The sequence below is a fragment of the Arvicola amphibius genome, chromosome 13 (assembly GCF_903992535.2).
Source record: "Arvicola amphibius chromosome 13, mArvAmp1.2, whole genome shotgun sequence".
Lineage (NCBI taxonomy): Eukaryota > Metazoa > Chordata > Mammalia > Rodentia > Cricetidae > Arvicola > Arvicola amphibius.
Window position 1 is genome coordinate 40,374,838 of NC_052059.1, and position 22,359 is coordinate 40,397,196.

The following is a 22,359-nucleotide window of genomic DNA, read 5'->3' on the forward strand; positions in this document are numbered from 1 at the left end:
AGGGTTCAAAGCCCAAGCCAGGCCTAATGGCTCTCTCTTCCTGCTACCTGTGGACCTAAACTCTCAGATACTTCTCCAGCACCATGTCTACCTACATGCCATTGCTTTCCACCATGCTGGCAATGGACTAAACCTCTGAAACTGCAAGCCAGCCTCAACTAAATGTTTGCTTTTATAAGAGCTGCTGAGGTCATGGTGTCCCTTCACAGCAATAGGACACTGGCTAAGACAGTGAGTAGACGGGTGAAGCTTGGGTTGGCAGAAGCTTGTATCTACAAGGCAGGTGTAGATCCAGGGAGAATGACACTGAGGCTTAACAATGATGGGAGTTGCTAGGAAAACTCTGTGCAAGCAGACCAGATGGGTTCCATGGGCTTTGTATCCTGAGAGAGAACTAACTCTATGACAGACTCAATTCTTAGGGCAGGCATTAAGGTGTCTTATTTGTATGAGGAGGGATCTATTTTAAGGCTATAAGGAATTTGATAATCATTGGCAGTTTTGATGGTTAGCCCTAGACTTGTAACAGACTGGGCAGAGTCTAGTCAAAGGGCTATCTGAAAGAATGGCTTTCGGTATAAGACCTCAAATGTGCTAAGCTGTGCCTCAAGCTTGGGAAGGACACAAGACCTCTAGAGTGCCCGGGGAAGATCATTGTCCTGGCCAGGTCTGTTGTGTTCCTGGAATTAATTTAGTAAGGGGCCTCATTAACATCTGACTGGCTTTCTTTCCCCTTCCTGATGACTGTAGAGAGCACGCAGAATGTAAGTCCTAAGGACTTGCTCCAGTCTTTATTTATAAGCAACAGACTTCCCCAAATTAGGCAATCAACTTCTTGATTCTATTCGGCCATCTTCCATGTAAAGGCAGAAGTGGTATACCTATACCAACCTCCTCCATTTATCCGATCCATTCTAAGATGAGGAGCCTTGCCAGCAGGGGACTGACAGATTTCACTCACATGCCTTATACATATCTTTGTGGACTCTTTTTTTCCTAGTTAGATTGAAAAGTCCTCAGAGGGTATTATGATACTTCATAAAGACTAGCTTGCTTTTTGCCTTTCTGTCTGGAGTTAGGTAGCAACCCAGCTTTTATCTTGCAAAGAACCGAAGGAGTGAGTGGAGGCCTAAAAATATTTGGAGTATCCGAGAAAGGAGTCAATATTTTTTGAGAAAATATTTACCAGGATTGCAGACATTGTTCATACAGGGAGAGAGATTCTGGATTTTAGGGGAAACTTGTTGAGCAATAGAAGAGTTTATCCTAGAGGATATCTGGGTGTGGAGACAGGACTGCTAATGGGAGTGTTGAGCTTGTAGTTTGAATAGCAGTGTTAGAACCGAGTTCTGGCAAGGTAGCTTTCCCTGGAAGTAAGGTCGTTTATTTAGGTAATAAGGAATGAAGGGGGATAGATAATGTTTTTTCTATGGTATGTACTTGAGGGGATGCAGAGTGACTTTGTTAAGATTTCCAGTCAATCCCAACACCCAACAAGGAGAATCAAGACCCAAAAGGTGACTCCAGGAAGCTGGTTAAGGCAGAATAAGTTTCCCAAATTCAACATTACATGGGTTTTTCCATGGAGATTGGAGATAGGCACCTGAACAGCTTTCCCACCTGCCCACGGGCAAGATTTCCCTCATTCATGGGGCTGTTCATCATCCAGAGTCAAAGGTAACTGTTGAACCTCACAGGTAGAGTTCCCTGGTACTTTTGGGATTGACTCTCCCATTTGAGAAAAATAAGAAACAGCCTTGCTTCTATTGTCTCTTTTGTTTTCAAAGTTGGCACATTCCAGATGGTGGGTGCTGGGGTTTGACAGTCATGGCAACGTCTTGGTCACTTACTGATGAAGTTTACACAGAGTCTCTGTGATTGGGGCGAGAGTGTCTTATTTGACTCTGGTCTCCTCATCTAGGATATAGAACTTTAGGGTGTATCATGGAGAGAGGAACCGAGGATACTCCAGGATGGAAATGGAACCAGCTGTGCCAGCTGCCAACTATCTGTTCTATTGTTTTTCACAACCCCTTTCTTTTCCTTCCTTCTTTCTTTGGCTTCTGTGCCTCCTCTTAGGTTTTAAGCTTAGAAGAATATACATCTTTTAAGGTGGAAAAAGGATTTGGGTTTCTGGTTTAACTTTTCTTTCGGCTAATGTTTAGAGGGGTCTGGCTCATAAAATAGATTCTGAGAATAGCAAACCTGTCTTTGGATCAAAGCTGGGGTATGTTTATCGTCAATCCATCTGGATGTCTCAGAGCTGCACTTGGAATGGAACTTTGGATGATCTCTCTAAGCTTGGTGGAATGAACGCATTCGATTACTGCTATTCTCATACCTCTCATTAAGAATGTGAATATGGAATTATGGCACCCTCTCTCCAAACCTGTATCCTACTGGGCCCACCTAGGTCTTTTTAAGGAACTGCATCTTCCCTCGCCTGGTTTTCAGGTATGGACCTTGTCAGGCCATTGCTTAGCCAGCAACCAAACGCAGGGCTTTTCTTCATGTGTACAGCAGGCAGTAAAAAGAATAAAAGAGCTGCCAGGTTAGCACAGGAGGTGGTGAGATCCTACTGTGTTTTAGTGAAGATGAAAGAGTACTCGCTAAAAGCTGAGTTTGGCTTCTGGCTTGAGCAGAGATTTTTCTGTTTGAGTATACTTTCTAGAGTAGGCTTGATTTCAGATTCATTTTCTTTCTGGTCTCTCAGTCATGGATGTCCATAAATACCTATTTTACATAGTTATATGTGTTTATTAACAAACACATTAGGTATAATGCCTAGCATATAGTTATATGTTTTACCTACCTGGTAAACAGGTTTTGTGCATGGACAACCTTCTGGGAATCCTAAGGGTATCCATAGACAGGGAAAATGATTTTGGAAGCCAACAGATAGTCAGAATTTATAAATCTGATTTATATAATTTTCTGGGATGATGGGAGAGATGTGGAATATGATATAACTTTTCTTCAAGTATCTTCCAGAGAAAATTTTATGAAAAAAAATCATACTGGGTGGTAAATACTGGGGGCTCTAATGAGCAATATTAAGGAACTATGTATAATCTTAGGGCCATGTTGGTGCTTTAGAGCGTAAGATTGTAATATACTGTTAGTTGATATGGACTTTGACTCACATGAGGCTTAGGATTTTATATGGATGCAAAAACATGAGAAGTTGGAAAAAGTGGTGTTTTGTTAAGAAAGATTACTGACTGGTTAACCCCCTACCCAAACAAGACTCCTAAATCATTGAACTTTCCTTAGAAAATGATTTCTGTCATAGAAGTATCTTTTATTATTTATAACATTATCCTTTAATATGCACCAAGTTTATGTTAGCGAGGTGATTTCTGGTAGAGCTTTAGATGACTTCAGAAAGATCTTGATTAGAAGCTTGAAACACAAAGCTCCACACCCCCAACCTCTGGGGAAACCAGAGGAGATGGGTGGTGAGTTCAGTCAGCAATGATAAGTGATTGTAAGCAATCGTGTCTATGTGGTGATACCTTGTGGTGATACCTTAGCATCAAAGCACAGGTCAGGGAAGCTTCCAGGTAGATGAACATGCTGAAGTTATAGTGGCAGTTCTTCAGAAATGTGTCTCCTTTCACACCTTGCCCTAGGGATCTAAGTTGTCCATATCTTGCCTTTTTTTAAATAGAGAAGTATTATCAACTCTGCTGTAGAATATTATTTTAACTAGGCAAAGATGTACTAGATTTGTTTATGTTGTGGAATATTACTTTAACTGTGTAAAGGTGTGTTACATGTGTTTCTGCTGCCTTTGTTAAGGATGTAAAGATATATTGCATTTTACATCCTTAGATATGTTTCATCTTGCCAGCCTAAGGCACCTGATTCGTCTAATAAAAAGCTGAATGGCCAATAGCTAGGCAGGTGAGGAATAGGCGGGGCTGGTGGGAGAGCGAATAAATAGGAGAGAATGAGAGAATAAGAGGGAGAGAAGAGAATAAGGGAGAGGGAGAGAGAGGGACAAGTCTGGTAGCCAGAAGCTAGGCAGCTACCAGCCAGATATGGAGACAGCAGAAAAGTAAGATATACAGAATGAAAGTAAGGTAAAAAGCGCCAAAGCAAAACATAGATACAGAGAAACAGGTTCAGTTATAAGAGCTAGCAAGAAACAAGTCTAGGCTAAGGTTGAACATTATAATTAATAAGTCTGAATGTTGTGATTTGGGAGCTGGTTGGTGGTTCAAAGGAAACAGCCTGGTACATAAGCGAGTCAGCTGAGTCCTATGGACCACTACTCTCCTCACTGATGGGATGACATCACTTTTGTAGCTTGCTGAGCAACCTTGGAGTAGACTGACCCTCCTTTGCACGTGATGTTTGAAGTGATGAGACTCTCGAGTGACAGAACCCTTATCCTGTGTGCTTGCGCACTCCAGGAGTGGGTGTCAGAGTTTCAATGTGAGTTTCCAATACTCAGTTGATGGTGGTCAGGAGAGAAACACTTACCATGGGAACAGGAGCTACTCCTGTGGTCAGGGGAGCTGACTCTCTTTGACCAAGACACAGAGCTCCTGATGGTCTCTCAGAGATCTGACTGTTCAAGGTATGTGCCCAATTATTGTAAATATTAAAAGAAAGGGAATGCTTGTGATTTGACATTATTATAACAAGAGTTAAGGATCCCAGACAGAGTCAGCAATGACTTTTGGGCTCAGTTTTCCACATTCATGCCCATTATTCGTTTTTTTATTCATTTTGTAAAACATACCACTTTTTAAAAATAGAGCAATGCTAGAGAGACCGCTAACTTTAGCTGCATATCATTCAGCAAAATAGGAGAGACGCCGAGCAAAGAGTGGAACAAACGAAGATCTGGTGAGAACTAAGAACTGCTTTTTAAATTGAAAACGTGACAGACCCTGTTACGAACTTCTAAGAGGGAGATTAAATTTTCAAGTTAGAAAGGTTTGTGATGTACAGCGACTCAACGGTCCTGCATTTTGTGATGTATGTCCCTCATGAATGGTTTAAATTCTCTCACTAATATAATCCTTTTGAAAGAGACAGAAAAGGAGCAAGTGAGAGTCTTTAAAAGTCTTGGCAGAAGTACCCGATCCCCTGAGCGAGGCCAGAGTTAACAGTCTCTCGTGGGGTACATTGTAGGAGAGAAGCCTTGATGCCACGTAGTTGAGTGCTATTGTTAGAAATATTTTCGTGATGGAAATTCACAGTGTATAGTTTACTTTAAATGTGCAGTATGTCACTATGATAAAGTTTAGTTTCTGAGATATTGCAAAGCATTGTCGATTTCAGGAATGGGCTTTTTTCTTCACGACCATTCTTATTTTTATTGAACAAAGTTTCATCCAGTACGTTTTGATTATTTCCCCTCCATTACTCCTCTCAGATCCTTTCTACCTCCTCCCCCAAATTTACGTTTCCTTTCTCTCTCTCAAAAACATCTTCCAAAAAAACAAGAAGCAAAAATGAAACAACCCTCTGAAACAAGAAACAAACACAAAGAATAATCCAGACACACAAAAGGAAAATCAGAACAAACAAGCAAAAGACCAATAAGATGAGAGAGAGAGAGAGAGAGAGAGAGAGAGAGAGAGAGAGAGAGAGAGAGTAAGGCAAACTCCACGGAGTTCATTTTTTGCATTGGACAGCTACTCCAACGCATACAGTTAGTCCTCGAGTGTCCTCGGTACACTCAGTGATAGCCCGAGAAAGCTGATTTTCTCTTTACCAGCAGGTAGCAATTGCAGATAGCTTCTTGGTGATAGCCAGTGTTCATTTCCCCCTCTCAGCCCTGAGACCTCCATCTGGCTTGAACCTGTGCAGGTTTTGAGTGCGTTTGCACAGTTCCTGTGAGTTTATAAATCGGTCCTGTTGTGTCTGGCAGACACTGTTTCCTTGGCCTCACCCATAACCTCTGGCTCTTATAATTTTCCTATCTTCTCTTTGCATTTATTAATTGTTGATTTTACTTCCTTTGGTTTTAGTGTCCTGTTCACTAATCCTGTCTAGATCAATGAGTTCAAACCCATTTCCAACTTTCTCATGTCGGTTTCAGAGTACCTAGTTTGATGTTGAGGTCCTTGATTCATTTGGGATTGAGTTTCCTGTGGTGTGACAAATATGGGTCTATTTGTATTCTTTTACATGCAGCTATCCAGTAGGACCTGCTCCATTTGCTGAAGATGCTTTCTTTACTACAGTATGTGTTTTTGGCTTATTTGTCCAAAATCAGGTGACCATAGGTGTGTGGACTCATATCTGGGTATACAATTCTTTTTTTTAAAGTATTTATTTATTTATTATGTATACAATATTCTGTCTGTGTGTATGCCTTCAGGTCAGAAGAGGGCACCAGACCTCATTACAGATACAGATGGTTGTGAGCCACCATGTGGTTGCTGGGAATTGAACTCAGGACCTTTGGAAGAGCAGGCAATGCTCTTAACCTCTGAGCCATCTCTCCAGCCCCTGGGTATACAATTCTATTTCACGGGTCAATGTGTCTGTTTTTATGCTCATACCCGCTGTTCTTACTGTAGCTTTGTGTACAATTTGAGATAGGAATAGTGATCCTTCCAGTAGTTCTTTTATTATTTAACATGGTTTTAGCTAGCATGTTAATTTTATATTCTGCTATTTCCCTGAAAGTGTTTAGTAGCTGTGGAAGTTTCCTGGGTTTTTAGCATCATTTGTGTATAAAATCATACCATCTGCCACTAAAGATACTTTGACTTTTCCACTCCCGTTTGTCTCCCCTTGATCTTCAGTTGTTTCATTTTTCTAAGTAAGGCTTCAAGTTCTACACTTGATAGGTAGAAAGAGAGTAGGTTTCCTTGGCTTGTTCTGGGTATTAGTCGAAACAATTGGAGTTTCTCTCTGTTTAGGTTGGTGTGGCCTGTGGACTTGCTGTATATTACCTTTGTTATGTTGTGTTATTTATCTTGTGTTCCCAGTCTCTCCAGGACTTTTATCATAAAGGTACATTGTATTTTGTCAAAGTCTCTTTCTGCATTCAATGAGATGATCATGTGGCATTTATCTTTTGGCCTGTTTATGAGCTGGGTAATGTTTATTGATTTCTTCATGTTGAATCAACCCTGAATCTCTGGGATGAAGCCACTTGATCATGGTGGGTAATCCTTTTTTCTTTTCTTCTTTTTTGTATTATTGATTTTTCTCAGCAAGTATTTTAATGAGAATTTATGCATTTTTGTTCATAAGGAAAATTGGTCTACAATTTTGTAATAATCACTTTATAAAATGAATTACAAAATATTCCTTCAGTTTCTCTTTTGTGGATTAATTTGAGAAGTATTGAAGTTAATTCTTTGAAGGTATGGAGTCTAGAATTCCAGGTTGAATCCATGTGGCCCTGGAATTTTTTGCTTGGCAGATCTTTAATGATTGTTTCAATTTCATAGGGGTTACGAGTGTGTTAAATTGTTTATCTGATCTTGATTTAACTTTTGTAGATCACATTCAATTCTTTTAGGTTTTCCAGTTTTGTGGAAGACAGATTTTTAAAGTATGTTTTTATGATCCTCCAAATTTCTTCATATTCTTTTGTAATTTACCCCTTTCATCTATAATGTTATTAATTTGGAACTTTTCTTTCTTTTTGTTACTTTGCTAAGGACTTACCAGTCTTGCTGGTCTCCTGAAGGAATCATTTCATCAGTACTTTGTATTTTTTGTTTCTGTTGTATTGATTTTAGCCCCAAGTTTGATTATTTCTTGGTATTGATTTCTTTTGGCTATTATTTCTTCTTGTTTTAGAGCTTTCGTGTGTGTTGTTAAGTCACCAATATGAGACTTATTATTGCTCCAGGTTTTTGAGGTAGGTACTTGTACTTAGTTCTATGACCTTGACTCCTAGAACTGTCTCCATTTTGTCCCATAGGTTTGAGTATGTTGTATTTTCACTTTTAGTTAACTATAAAATGTTTTAAATTCCTTATTGAGTTTTGTCTAAGCCCATTTGTCAATCAGTAGTGAATTGCTTACATTTCATGAGTTTATAAGATCTCTGGTGTTTGTATTGTTGTTGACGTCCAGCTTTAACCTATGGTAATCAGATATGATTCAGGGTATTATTTCAACTTTCTTTTATCTTTCAAGACTTGCTCTGTCCCCAAGGATGTGATTAATTTCAGAGCAAGTTCCACGAACTACTGAGAAGCAAGCATATTCTTTAGTGTTTGGGTAGAATGTTCTGTAGATATCTTTTAGGTCAATTTGAGTTTTGATGTCATTTAATTCCAGCATTTCTCTGTTTAGTTTTTGTCTGCATGATCCATCTACTGGTAAAAGTAGGGTATTGAAATCATCCACTATACTGTGTGGGAGACAACATGTGATATTAGCTGTAGTAGAGTTTCTCTTATAAACTAGGGTATCCTTGTGTTTGGCACATTAATTAATCTTTAGAATTACATTGTCCTCCTGGTAGATTATTCCCTTAATGAGTATGTCATGTCCTTCCCTATCTCTTCTGATTAGTTTTGCTTAGAAGTCTATTTTGTTAGATATTAAAATAGCTACATCTGCTTGCTTCATGGGTCAGTTTGTTTGGGATACCCATTTGCATTGTTTTATTTTGAGGATATGTCTATTCTTGATGGTGATGTCTATTCTTGGATACAAAGGAAAGATAAATCTGGTTTTCTAAAACAATCTGTTATTCTGTGTCTTTTTCTTGGGCGATTGAGACCATTAAATTTGAGAGTTATGAGCCGGGCGGTGGTGGCGCACGCCTTTAATCCCAGCACTCGGGAGGCAGAGGCAGGCGGATCTCTGTGAGTTCGAGACCAGCCTGGTCTACAAGAGCTAGTTCCAGGACATGCTCCAAAGCCACAGAGAAACCCTGTCTTGAAAAAAAAAAAAAAAAAAAAAAAAAAAAAAAAAAAAAAAAAAAAAAAAAAAAAAAAAAAATTTGAGAGTTATGGATGAGCAGTGTCTAATGATTCCTGTTACTTTATTGTTATGGTGTGAGTTTTTACCTCTTCTTTTGGTTTACTGTTCTTGAATTATTTATTCCTTGTGTCATCTAGAGTTTAGTTAACCTCTTCAGACTGAAGTTTACCTTCTAGTGCCTTCTGTAGAGCTGTATTGGTAGATAGATATTGGTTGAATTTGATTTTATGGTGGAATGCTATTCTTTTTCCATTGTTATTCTAATGGGCCTAATTTTATAAGTGATTTAGTCTTTACCCTTACAGTTTTTCATATTCATTCTATGTAGATTTTGTGCTGTGGGAAATTCCATTTTTGGTCCTGTCTGTTTGGTGCTCTGTATGCTTCTTGTATCTTGATAGTCATCTCCTTACTTAGGTTGAGGAATTTGTTTTACGACTTTCTTAACAATATTTTCTGTGCTTTTGACCTAGGTTTCTTCTTCCTTCTCTATACATATTATTCATACATTTGTTCTTTTCATTGTGTCATAGATATCTTGGATGTTTTGTGCCAGAATTTTTTTAGAATTGATAATTTCTTTGACTGAGTTATCTATTTCTTCTACCTTGTCTTCAGACTTGAAATTCTCCCTTTCAAGTCTTGTAATGTGTTGGTGAGACAATTCTCTGACTTTTTAAAAGAATATTTTTTATACCCTAAGTTTTCCATTTCCATTTTTTCAGTTGGGGTTTTATTAGTTATTTTTTTTTTACTTTTATGTATTGAAAAGTTTTCATTATTTATTGCAACTGTTTGTATTTTTACTTTCTTCATCAAGGTATTTATTTATATCATCTTTAAAGTTTTTAAACATATTCACAATGACTATTTTGTTCTTGTCTGTGCTTCGGCTCTATTGCAGCTACCAGGGCCTATTGTGGTTGGGCTCCTGTCTTGTGGAGGAGGTATGTTGTCTTGACTCTTCTTTGTGTTTAGTGCTGCATCTTGGAAGTTATGGCATTTTTTGGTGTATATATCTGGTCTTGGTTTTGTTGAGTGAACATTGTTTGGTGTTGACTACTCTATATCCTAGTTGAGTGTGGTGGCTGTGGAATCCCTGGTAGAGAGTGCTTCTGTGGGTCAACAGGTTAGATAATGAACTGGATATGGGCTAGAAGGAAAGGCTGAGAAGACCAGTGGGAAAGAGTTGCGGGGAGGGCAAGGTCCACCAGGGAATGGAGGTGGGATGGGAGGAGGGGTTCCTGCAGGCAGGCTGCAGCAGTACTATGACTAAGTTTTGAAAGGTTAGAATGGAGGGCAGTAAGGATAGCAAAATTACCGACCCAAATCTCAGCCCAGTGTGGCCACTGAGGGTCCCTGGTGGAAATGTTTCTGAGTAAAAGTGGCTGATAGAAAGGAATGGAGATGGCCTAGGAGGGAAGGCTGAGATGAAGGGTGGGGTGGGAAATAATGAGGGCGGAGCCTGGGATCTGCACCAAGAGGTAGACTACCCAGAGAATAGAGGAGGGGTGGGAAGAGGAGCTCCTGCAGGCTGGCTGCAGCAAGCCTAGAGGGTCTAGAATGAAAGAGCCAGGACCAAGGACCTGCTTTTGCATTTCACCCATGACTAAATTTCATCCAAAGCTTGTGAGTTTTGTTGACCTTCTGTCTGTAATTCTTGCAGTATAGTATTTCCATGAACAAGCCTGTGATCCATTAATATTCTTCAAAAATGATGAAAACAAAAGCAACCAGTCATGGCGTACTTGGGAAGTACGGCCTGCTGCTCATAATCATCCCGGATTCTTCACTGTTTCAAACACCCTGGAGTAGAAAAGAAACTATAGATTTGATTAGCTAGCAAAATCCAACTCTCAAAATGACAAAAAAAAATCCCCAAACAAACTCCAAATTGAAAACCCCAAATCCCCAGTCCTTATTGGACTTGTTAGTGAACTTAGTCATTCCTAAGATGAAGAGACTCGTTTTGATTTTGATTAATGCTTCTCCCAATTGCTTATATCTTCACCTGATAAACCTAGTTGCTCCTTTTGAATATAGTTTCCAAGCTGCAGAATTCTGTACCTGTGGCAATTTCTGGCTGTTTTTTAAAGAAGAAACTCTGGATTCAAAGATTTTTTAGAATTGCATGCTTTGCATGAAAATTTAAAATGCCCCATGCAGTCTTGGATTAAACACAGGAAAAATGAAGACAAATTAAGTAGTAAATATTAAAATATGATAGCTCTTATATGGGTATAGACATACGAGGTCACAGAGACATTGGCTTAGTGTTCTATGCCCCAGATAAGCTTGTCTGTAATTACAGGCTTCTAGAATACTAATGCTGTGCATCAAGAATAACGAGGTCTCCTTGATTTAAAATTGTGGTTATCTATATTGGATTAAAGCAATGGCTTTTTTTTTCAATGACACCAATTAGAAGAGCTTCCTTTGGAACTGACTGTCCCATGTGGTCCTGTGGCAGGTTGTGTGTAGGAAGGAGAACCGTCCTTCCCTAGTACCAGCCTAGATGTGATACTTCATGCTCGTGTCTGAGTGCTTGCGCTGATGGATGCTGCCCTTTCCTGCCTTTTTTTCCTATTATCTGTATAACATGCTAAACTCATTTCAAAATAGTTTCTCTGTGCTTTTTTTTGGCATGGTGATCTGGCACGTACTTTCCAGCCATTTAAACAATTGGATCATAAAGAAGCCACATGGTCTGCATGCTCCCACTCTAAATCGAGGAAAGTAATTCAAAAACCTTCTATGACTGACTCCAAATGCCAAACTACATGTGAAATTTTGTGGCCATTCAGAACACTCTATGAAGTTAATGGAACTGTTGAAGTAGTCTTAAAGTCTGTCAACTCATTGACTCCCCATGCTCCCAAGCTCACTTGACAAATCCTCTAAAACTGTTTTCTGGTTATGCTGACCTTGACCCAGTGATGGGGCAGATGGCTCATCTTGTTTTTCTCTTTAGAAACATTAACTCGGTGTGAGGATGACTTCATTTCTTATCTGTATCTTTATATGAAGTTATTCCTAATGGGGAGGGAACTAGATGACTCTACTTCATGTCCCAAAGTCAATTCCACTGTTTCAGAGAGCATTCAAAGTGTGATGATTTACTTGCTAAGATTTCTCTGCTCTCTTGTCACGGTATTCTTGTCCTGTCAACTTGAATTTCTCTCCCAGCATTTCTTCCCTCAGAGTCTGGCTTCATCCAGGAAGGAAGCTATAGAGCATAGTCTTGAGGATTCTAGGAGCACAGATTGCTCCAGTGTCCTTGGTACTTATTCCAGAGCCCTATCCTCAGCCTGGAGTAACTGTGTAAATCCTTATCCTGTGTGGGCTTTCTTGATCACATTGCCCCTGTGAGCTTTCCAATGGGTTCCTGCTGGCTTTTTCAGGAGTCTTTGAATGACTCCATGTTTTCTGGTCCATTGTGCTCCCCCTGGCACAGACACTGTGCATGCTGTAGCCACTGGAGCTTTATCCACCCTCTGGGGTGTGTGGGTATAACTTATCACTGAATCTGACTGAGGATGTTGATCCCCTGTTTTTGCTTGTTCTTCTAGTTGTCTGCTTTTTCTTTTTAATGGCAAGAATTAAGGAGATCTGAAAGTTAATCTACCTCCGTCTTCATCTTCCCTATGTTATGTGGGAGTCCCCTCTGTGTGCTGTGATTATCATTAATGAATAAAGAAACTGCCTTGGCCTGTTGGTAGGGCAGGACTTAGGTAGGAGGGGAGGACTGAACTAAATGCTGGGAGAAAGAAGGGCGGAGTCAGGGGATGTCATGGAGCCACCATCAGATACTGCTGAAACTTTGCTGGTAGACCACGACTTCATGGTGATGCACAGATTAATGGAGATGGGTTAAACTAAGACGTAAGAGTTAGCCAATAAGGAGATAGAACTAATGGGCCAAGCAGTGATTTAATGAATACAGTTTCTGTGTGATTATTTTGGTTCTGGGTGGCCAGGACAAACAAGCAGCTCCTCCTTCTCCAACACCTATGCAAAACATTATTTTGTTCAAAAATATATATTGAAGCTGGAGTAGGAAAAAGGTGATGACCACGGAGTATGATGACCAATTGCAATGCCCGTTGCTCACGTGGCAGAAGGAGAGACCTGACTCCATGAGCCGTCCTCAACCTCCTCAGATGTGCCACAGCATATGCATTTAAATTCACATGTGCAATTTAAACAAATATGTAAATGTTAAAAATAGATATTGAAAGTAGCAATGATTCATTGATAGAACTTGTTTTAGCAAACAAATGGTTTTGTAATAATTATTTTTACAATACCTGTGATTTTGGGGATTTCTTGTAGGTAGGATTTGACCTATGAGACACCTCATCTAAGAACACTATTTGTGGCTTTTCTGACCAGTAGGCACTAGGCACTCCCTATGGCTATTCTCTGTAGTCAAAGAAGTAAATGTGCCAGTTTTCCATACCAGATCACACACTTCGTGCTCCAGGATTACAGAAATTCTTCTTTTCAAAACTATGAACCATGTCCTAATTTCAGATTTTTTTTAACTTCTGAGATATATTTTCGATTTTTAAAAGAAATTATTCTAACACTATTTTCAGCTTGCTAGCTATAAATATTCTTTAGCTGTGCAAGCTATGTGGAATCCTCAAATTTTATTCTCATTTAAAGGTCTCTTCTGAACTACTGAGATCTTAATGTCAGTAGAGGAGAAAACCCTAGTGGTTTGTGGAATGTATTATAGAAAAAGGGAACAAAATATAGTAAATTTGAACAAGTAGCTGAATATTTAAGTAGTTTTGAATATTTAATTTTCTATTTCAGATGTGGTTAAAAACATCCAGCAGCGTTTTTATGCCTTTTGATTCCCACTCATTCTTTGCATAGTGTACTCTTAGGACCCATTTTTTTTTTTGTTTGAACTCCAAATTTATACTCTAGAAATGGGGTATAGATCTCACAAGACAGGGGTGGGCATTTGGTTGCTTGCCTTATGGTGGAGATAAAAATCGGAATTTTAAATTTAAAATTGTGGTTTGAACTGTTGCTGGGAACAAAATGATTTAAAAGATGAAGAGGGCACGAACGATGAGTCAGTGCAGCCAGGCTGGCTTCTTTTAGCTACCAAATGTTGACAAGACATTTTGAGATATATCCATGTAAAAGGCCAAAGAAAGAGTGGTTAATATTGTATAAAAGGGTAGTTGTTATCATAAGCATACATAATAAGCTTAAGTGTGTTTGGATAATAATCTTATGTGATTTTTATAGTGGAGAGTATCATTGCATATGGCAATTGATTATGTTTATAAATTATATTTTTAAATAAAGTGCATACTTCTGTGTAAGCAGGAGAGGAATCTTGTATGAGGCAGGAACTCTACAAAGAGTAGACGATACTGACAAGCATTGACTCCCACATGAAATACGCTAGTAAATTGGAAACAGACATTAATGAAATCTGTTGGCATAGATAAAGTGATCTCAGAACGTTTGTTTCCAATGAAATGACTTAATCTCCAACGCAGCCTGGCTATGGATAGATATTAAAGTCTAGATGGCTCCAATAACTAAGCAAAACATTTGCTAAGAAACATATACTTTGAAATGTCAGAAGATAGAGCCATATATCATTGTGACAGGACAGTAGATTAGAGATTAGGATAACCAGCCTTCTTCGAAAGCCCCGGGCTTGGAAGGAAAGACAGAGGAAATGGAATGATGTGGATGTAGCCTGCACATTGAATATATAAAGGGAATCACCTTACAATTCTCAATGTCACCTGTCTGATTTGCCGCTGGCGTCATAATCACACCGCAGATCTCAACCTAAAATCCTTTAGTGGAGAGATTAGAATCTGCAGCTTTAATTCCTATGGCATTTGTTTTCTATTCGGATTTGGTAAAATTAGCAAAACTATAAGATTTCCCCCAAATAGGAGCAAGGCAATGTGTCAAAATCTGGATAAAGATAAAACAAGAATCTTTGCATTTTAAAATGCGAAATTAAAATTTAAAATTGATAACTGGGTCAGTCCCATGTAGGCTCCCTGGCTGTTGGTTCAGTCTCTGTGAACTCCTATGAGTCCGGGTTAGTTGGTTCTGTGGATTGACTTGTGGTTTTCTTGACACTCTGGCTCCTTCAATCCTTCTCCCCCCTCTTCCATAGGATTCCCTGAGCTCTGCCTAATGACTGACTGTATCTCAGAATCTGTTTCCTTCAGTTGCTGGGTGAAGTCTCTCCGACTGCAGTTGGGCTAGGCACCAATCTATGAGAATAGCAGAATATCATTAGGAATTTTTTTTGACCCTCCCCTCCCCCAGTTGTCTTTGGTTCTCTCCTGGGTCTCTGGGATATCCCTCCTCTGCATGTATGTTACAGTTGGCTAATTTGGTCTTCATGTGAGACTCCTAATAGTGAAAACAGGGGCTGACTCTGACTCTGAAGCCTGCTTTTGGGACCCATTTCTCCTACTATATTGCCTCATCCAGCCTTAATAGAAGAGGAGAAACATAGTCTTATATATACCATATATATACACACACCTTGGCTGGCTGATATCCACGGGAGGCCTGCCTGTAGCTGAACAGAAACAGTGGATGGGGGAGCATATAGGGGAGGTGTGTGTGGGGGAGACAGCTTAGGAAGAGGGGAGAGAAAGAGAGAGGAAACTTTCAAAAAGAAATTATAAAAGTAAAAAAATAGAAAAATTTTGATAACTATCTTTACATAAAAGGTATAACCTTTATACTTATTTAACTGTAAATGGTTAGCTTTCTATGATGCTTGGCATATTCAAGACTCAGATTACTAAATTTGTAGTTACAATTAAACTAATCATTATTTATTGATCAGGAGAATTCAAATTCAAATTTAAAGTCATCATGCTCTCCCGTATGAACTTTCACTTGCCTTCCTATGTGTCTTTAAGAATTAGTAGAGGCATGCAGCTGCCTGTGACTTGCCCCGCCGTGGTCTGCCAGCATTCACCACCAAACTTGCTTCACTCACCGTGGAGTTGGAGGCAGAGACCAAGCTGAGTGAGCTTGGGCTTTGCAGAAGCTGTGCTGTCTTCTTGAGCCTGAGCTCTCCGGACTTCTACCTTTGTGCTTTGTTCATAGTGCCTTGTTCATGACCAAAAACAGAAACACATGCAATGACACCAAAATATTCTAAGGCATATTCATTTTTTGTTCATTTCTTCACAACCCTCTCTCTCTCCCCTGTTGAGGTGGCATGTTCTACACCCTTGGTCACACTGAAGGGAGACCAGGGCTCAGATTGTGTTAGAGTTTGTCTACAGCGGAGAAAATTCCCATTCAGTCCCCAACTTAAACTTGCTCTCAACGATTGAATGGTATTGTGGAAGGTGACAATGCCCATCATCACTGACCCATGAACCAGTTTGACAACCGAAAGGGAGCCCGAGGGTGACGCCGGGAGAAATGGGAGATGGGAGCTGGGGAAGGATGCTGCTGCCCATGTTTTGGTAGCTCAGGGCTCTACTGGTGTACAGAGCACACACTGCCATTCAGTGTGCTGGTGGCTCACCCTCTCCTCTAACCATACCCTTCGCAGACATTACAGCTCTCTCCTGGGAACTGACTTGAAAGTCAACTGCGCAAGTGGGGATAGACGGGTGTAGCTTCTTTTCTTTGCTCTTGGGACCGTAATTTAAGGTGAATGCTCTTATTCCCTTTGTGCACATGGGAAAGAAAATCTAAGTGCAATCAAGTAGCAGTACTATATATTCCTGGTACAAAGCCTGACTGCTTTCCATTGGTAGTAAGTGCTTATTAGCACTACTTTTGTGAGAAAGCCCATATAATACATTGTCTATCATTAATGTATCAGTCAATCCCCCACCCCTCCAGTTCTGTTAGACCCAATACCCAAGTCTGGGTAGGAAGAAAGGAGATCTATTGGTCTTCCAGTTGGAAGTCTGACCAGGCAGTCTTGTCTGTTTGACTTCCAGTGAGAACCCCCTTGCTGTGTCCCGTAGCGGATAGGGTACATGTCAGTCAAGTATCATGTAGTCAGACAGGAAGCCAAAGAGGCAGCAAGTTATCTCTTATGTAACCAGCCTTTCGGAACTAACCAGGGCTCCAAAGGAACTACATTAATTCCTTTGTGACATGTGACAGAACATGCAGTCTCTTTGCACCAGGCACCACCTCTTGAACGTCTACCTCTGTCACACTGAGGAACGAGCTTCCAGGACATGATGCCCTTGGGAGCCAGTCACTTTGAAACCATACCTCCCCTTGAATCAGCAGTGAACTGGTGCTGGTTTGTACGCATTCTCAAGAGCACACTGGGCATAACTTTGCTTAGCTTAATAATCAGCAAGGTTTCGTTGGCAGCTTGGGATTGGCTCTAGCATTAATATCTGTCCCTGGGTATCACCAAATCCTACAAATCTGTTTGTTTTTCTGTAAAAGCAGTCGTTAAATATATACCAGCAAACCATTCCTCTAAACACCAGGATTTTTAATGCAACGAAGCAATATTATTTCCTCATATTTTGCTTTCCTATAGATTAAGTCATTTTTCTTTTATTTTAATGTTTCTATTACCATATATGAAGTATTCATAATAATGGGTTTCATTGTGACATTTTTGTACATGTACATGAGGTATTTTGATCTTATCCAACTCGATTTCCCTCCCTTTGCCCCTTCCACCCCTGCTAATCCCTTTCCTCTTCCCAACTGCATGCAGTTCTACTTTCATCTGTTGTATTTTAAATTTTTTATTTTAAAGCTATGGGATTCATTGGAGATTTCACATGAAAATGAGCACCTTGCCTATGGCTACACAATGGAAGAAAATGTCTCTCCCTCTCCCGTTATCCATAATCTGCACATAAATTCTTAAGGAAGGTTAGGGCCCATGAGCCTCTCCCCTTTTCTTGACACAATGGGATGGACCCAATCACAGATGAGTTCATGAGTCCAACTGCCATGCCATGTTCAAAGCCAGCATTTCACACTCTTTCTCATTCCTCCTGCTCTCCCATTCTTCCCACCCCTTCTTATGCAGTGTTCCCTGCGCCTTGAAGTGGGTGTTGAGTATGGCCTGCTGTATTTGTGACTGAATATTCAATAGTCATTTATTATTTTTACTCTGACTGGCTATGAGTCTCTGTAGTTACCACTGACCTCTGCAAAGAGAAGTTTCTCTGATCAAAACTGACAGTAGTACTTCTCTCTGTCCATAAACAGTAATTTAGAAGGCGATTGGACAGGAACATTATACCCATTTAACAAAAGAGCAACAGAAGTTTCCCCATTAAAGTCTGTGTCATTTCTAGCCAAAGGATTCTGTCCTGGTTTACAGCAGCAGGCTTGAATTCTCTCCTCTGGAGTGGGCACCAAATACAACCTGAGAGCAGTTGGTTATTCCTACAACAGACTTGATGCTGCATCAGTAGGTATATTTTGTGTGGCTCCTTGGACTGGTGTACACATGGTCCATAGTTACATAGAACTACATATGGTAATTCTTCCCCAGCAGCCTGCATAGCCCCTTCTGAAATGATGAGGAAATACTTGTCAAAATGTCTACCAGAAGTCCTACTTTCTCTTTAAGTGCCAGTTTATGACTAATTTGTTAAGATATATTTATAAATCATCCTCTTTTGTTACTGGGGTAGCTTTCCACGGCTATACCAAAATGTCTAATAAAATCATCTCAAAGGCGGAAAGATTTCATTTGGCTTGTGATTTCATGATTGGCAAGCTCATTCCTTCAGATCTGTGTGGGAGGCATCATGTCATCATGGTTGGAAAGCAGAGAGACAGGTAGAGAGGGTTGGGGACAATATATACTCTTCCTGGGTATACCTCCATGACCCATTCCCTTCAACTCATGGCACCTCCTACTTTCCACTACCTCCCAATAACTCTGCTAAATTGTGAATGCATCTGTGGATGGGCAGATCAATAAAGACACCCATAGATTTGGTAAGAGTAATCATTACTCTATCATACCCTAAGTTGCCACCTCTGAATGTTACTTTATGGAAGATCAAGGCTTCTGGAATGCATGGAGTACCATGGGTAATTTCAAATACTAACCATGACAATTATAGGTATATATTTTTTCCCTAAAATTTGTTTTTCATAAACTTGTGTATATCTGTGTTTCCACTTCCCACCCCCCTCTCTCAAACACATATAAATGCATATACTTTTTTCAGACATGACTGGGTTGTATTTCCTTTCCCTCACTAATTTTCTATCGTTCTTTTAAATTTATGACTTAAGAGCTCATGTTTTCTCCAGTGAATTTCATATGCTCTTTAACATTCTTTACTCGGTTTTTATTATAATTATGTTTTGTTTAATGATTCTTTATCATAAAAGCATAGTGGGTTAGCAATGTGCAATAAGTAGTGAACCTTAAACAACAATGTAAGACTCAAAGGTAGATTTTAAATGAGTTTTGAAGCATTAGTCTAACTAATCTTATCTGTAAAAAATCGGGAGTCAGATATTGGGGTAAAAAGAGTTTGTTGTTTACAACGCAGCAAATAATAAGAGCATTGATGGTACCATTATTATTTTTTTTTGGTCCCCAAGCCTTAGAAGTAATTCAGTGATCCCAGGAAGTACAAGATTGTGTAACAGGAAAAGAACGTGGGGTAAAGGGCTCAGATATTTACATAGAGATAGAAAGTGAGCCTGCTCCTCGTCCACCTTGGGAAGCAATAGTCACAATATAAATGTTCTGAGGTTGCCTTGACCTTTGTTTTCCTGTGGACAGCTATGGAAGTTGCTTAACAATAAAAGGAAGCCAAGCTTTGGCACACTCAATAATGATGTTCAGGAACCCACAGGGACTCATCGGGGGACCTTCTCTCAATAGTCTTTCCATTTACTCAACAGTAATCCCATGTTTCATATTGTTGAATAACTCTGATGAGATAACACAGGAGTTAGGATCTACCAATTCAGTTTGCTTGGTGTAATACTGAAGAATGTTACTTAATACTTAGGAATATCAATAAGATCATGATCAGAATGAGGAAGTCTATCTGCAATACTAGTTTTAGCAATGTGCACAAGTATTATTGACTGAGCTTGCTGAACTCAAACTAGAGGAGTCTAGTAAGGCTTAGTTCAGATAGCTGTTTAGGTTCTTTTCCTAGAATGATGAAGATAGTTGTTGCTGGTGGTATTAATGCAAATATAACACGGGGTAAATACAGCCACATACATTCTTCCATACTGAACCACAAAATAGCTTAGTGCTCATCTACTGTCTTTTTTGACTGATTCATGGTAGTTGATATTAGCCTCCTGATGCCTATTTTTTTCTCATTTCATCTGTAGTGGTAAGTTTAAGGGAGGGCTCATGATTATTCTATCATTGGGCTCTGATGTCAGGGACTAGTAATCACATTGATGTATATATATTCAGTATATTTCTGGTGAAATGTCCTCATTTACCTGGTGCTCCTATAAAAACATCGATCAAGGGTTGATGCCAGTTCTAGGAATTGCAGAGGATAGCAAGCGTGCCAAACACTAATCTCCACCCCAGAGCCAGATGTTCTATATCACCCTGTCTTTCACATGTGAACCTGCTGCCAAGATGGCAATGATGCTCCAGCTGAGTGTTTCTCTATAGCCTTCACTTTAGTTCTGATTGTGTGGCCTTGGTTAACTCTTGCGCATAAAGTCAGACAATGCAATTGCTATACATGATGAAACCCACATGGCTTAGACCTCACAAGACAACTTGGGAATGACTCACAGTTACGGGAGGTTGTTAGTCCCTGTGGGGCTGTGTGTGAGGGGAAGCAGATCCATGCTGGGAGCTGTTGACAGTATTCTCAAGTCAATAAAATGACTCACAGCCAGTCCTGTTGGCACCACATCTGGATAAGGATGATAAATTAAACAGTGAGTCAATTTCCTTGTGACTCAGGGAGGCCATGCCACTGCTTTGCCAAGCTCTGGGATCAGATCTAGGGGACAAGAGATGTTGTTCTCTGAACATCTGGATTATTCTTGGAATCTGGAAAGTTCCCTATAGCCTATGTTTTGAACACTCGGTCACCAGCATGAAATGCTGTTTTGAAGGCCATGGCACCTTTAGGAGTTGGGTCCTGGTGAGCAGAAATGGGTTGCTAAGTGTGGCCTTTGAAGGTTATACCTTTGCTTGGTTCTGGTCTAGCTTTCTCTCTTCTGTGGTTCCCTACCAGGTGAACAGCTCTGTAGCACTCTCTGTCACGGCTACAGAGGAAGGTAATCTGCCATGCCTTCTCCAATGTCATCATCTGAGGTGCATGAGGCCATGAACCCAAATGAACATTTTCTCACTGCAGCTGATTTTATCAGTTTCACATCATGCTGATGTGAAGGAGTGAATTACATCCTCCCAACCCTTGTAATGAACTAAGCTCCACCACCTTAGGTATTGGAGTTAATTTTCTTCCTTCATAGTCATATGACCTGTCCCAATCTAATGGTCACCTCTCTCTGCTGTGGGACAATGGTCTTTTATCCTGTCACTTGTATTATTTTTAATAAAATGCTGATTGGCTAGTAGCCAGGCAGGAAGTATAGGTGGGGCGACCAGGCAGGAAGTAGAGGCCGGGCGAAGAGAACAGGAGAATTCTGGGAAGAGGAAAGGTTAGTCTGCAGTCAGTCATCCAGACAGAGAGGAAGCAAAATGTGACTGCCTCGCTGAAAAAGGTACTAAGCCACGTGGCTAACACAGATAAGAATTATGGGCTAATAAGCTATAAGAATTAATAAGAAACCTGAGCTAATAGGCCAATCAGTTTATAATTAATGTAGGCTTCCGTGTATTTCTTTGGGACTGAATGGCTGCAGGACCAGGTGGGACAGAAACCTCTGTCAACATCTCTCTTTTCCCAGCTAGAAGGATTAAGGGACAGTAATGGGAAATGTAGTGACTCGGGCATCCCTAATACTATTGTATTAGACCATTGTGGAGACTACAAGGTCTAAAAATTCTACAGGCTGTTTACTCTAATAATCTATGTTATTCTGTGCTCAATAACTGTTGTTAGGTGTAGTTTAAGCTGTAGGGTAAAGTTTCCTGTTCTATGCTATTCAACTGTCCCCCTTTGATAAAATTAGACAGGCATTCCAGACATGAGTTAAAGGAAGAAAAGTCAGGAAAACAGGTTATATCTTGTCAGATTGTCAGAATAATGGCCATTTAGAGCTGGCATCTCTATTCTGCTTCCTGCCCCTTCTATAGAAATTTCCTCTGAGCAGCGTATCTTCCCTTCTTTAGAACAACTACATCCCTACCTTTACTGTCTGAGCAGGATGCTAGTCTGCAATCATGACAGCTTATTCTGACCTCCATTCTTTTTTCAGTCAAATATTTAAATACCATTATGCTGTTTGATGATTCTAGCAATCTTGGGATCATAAGAACAAGAGATGTCTGTTGGATAATAT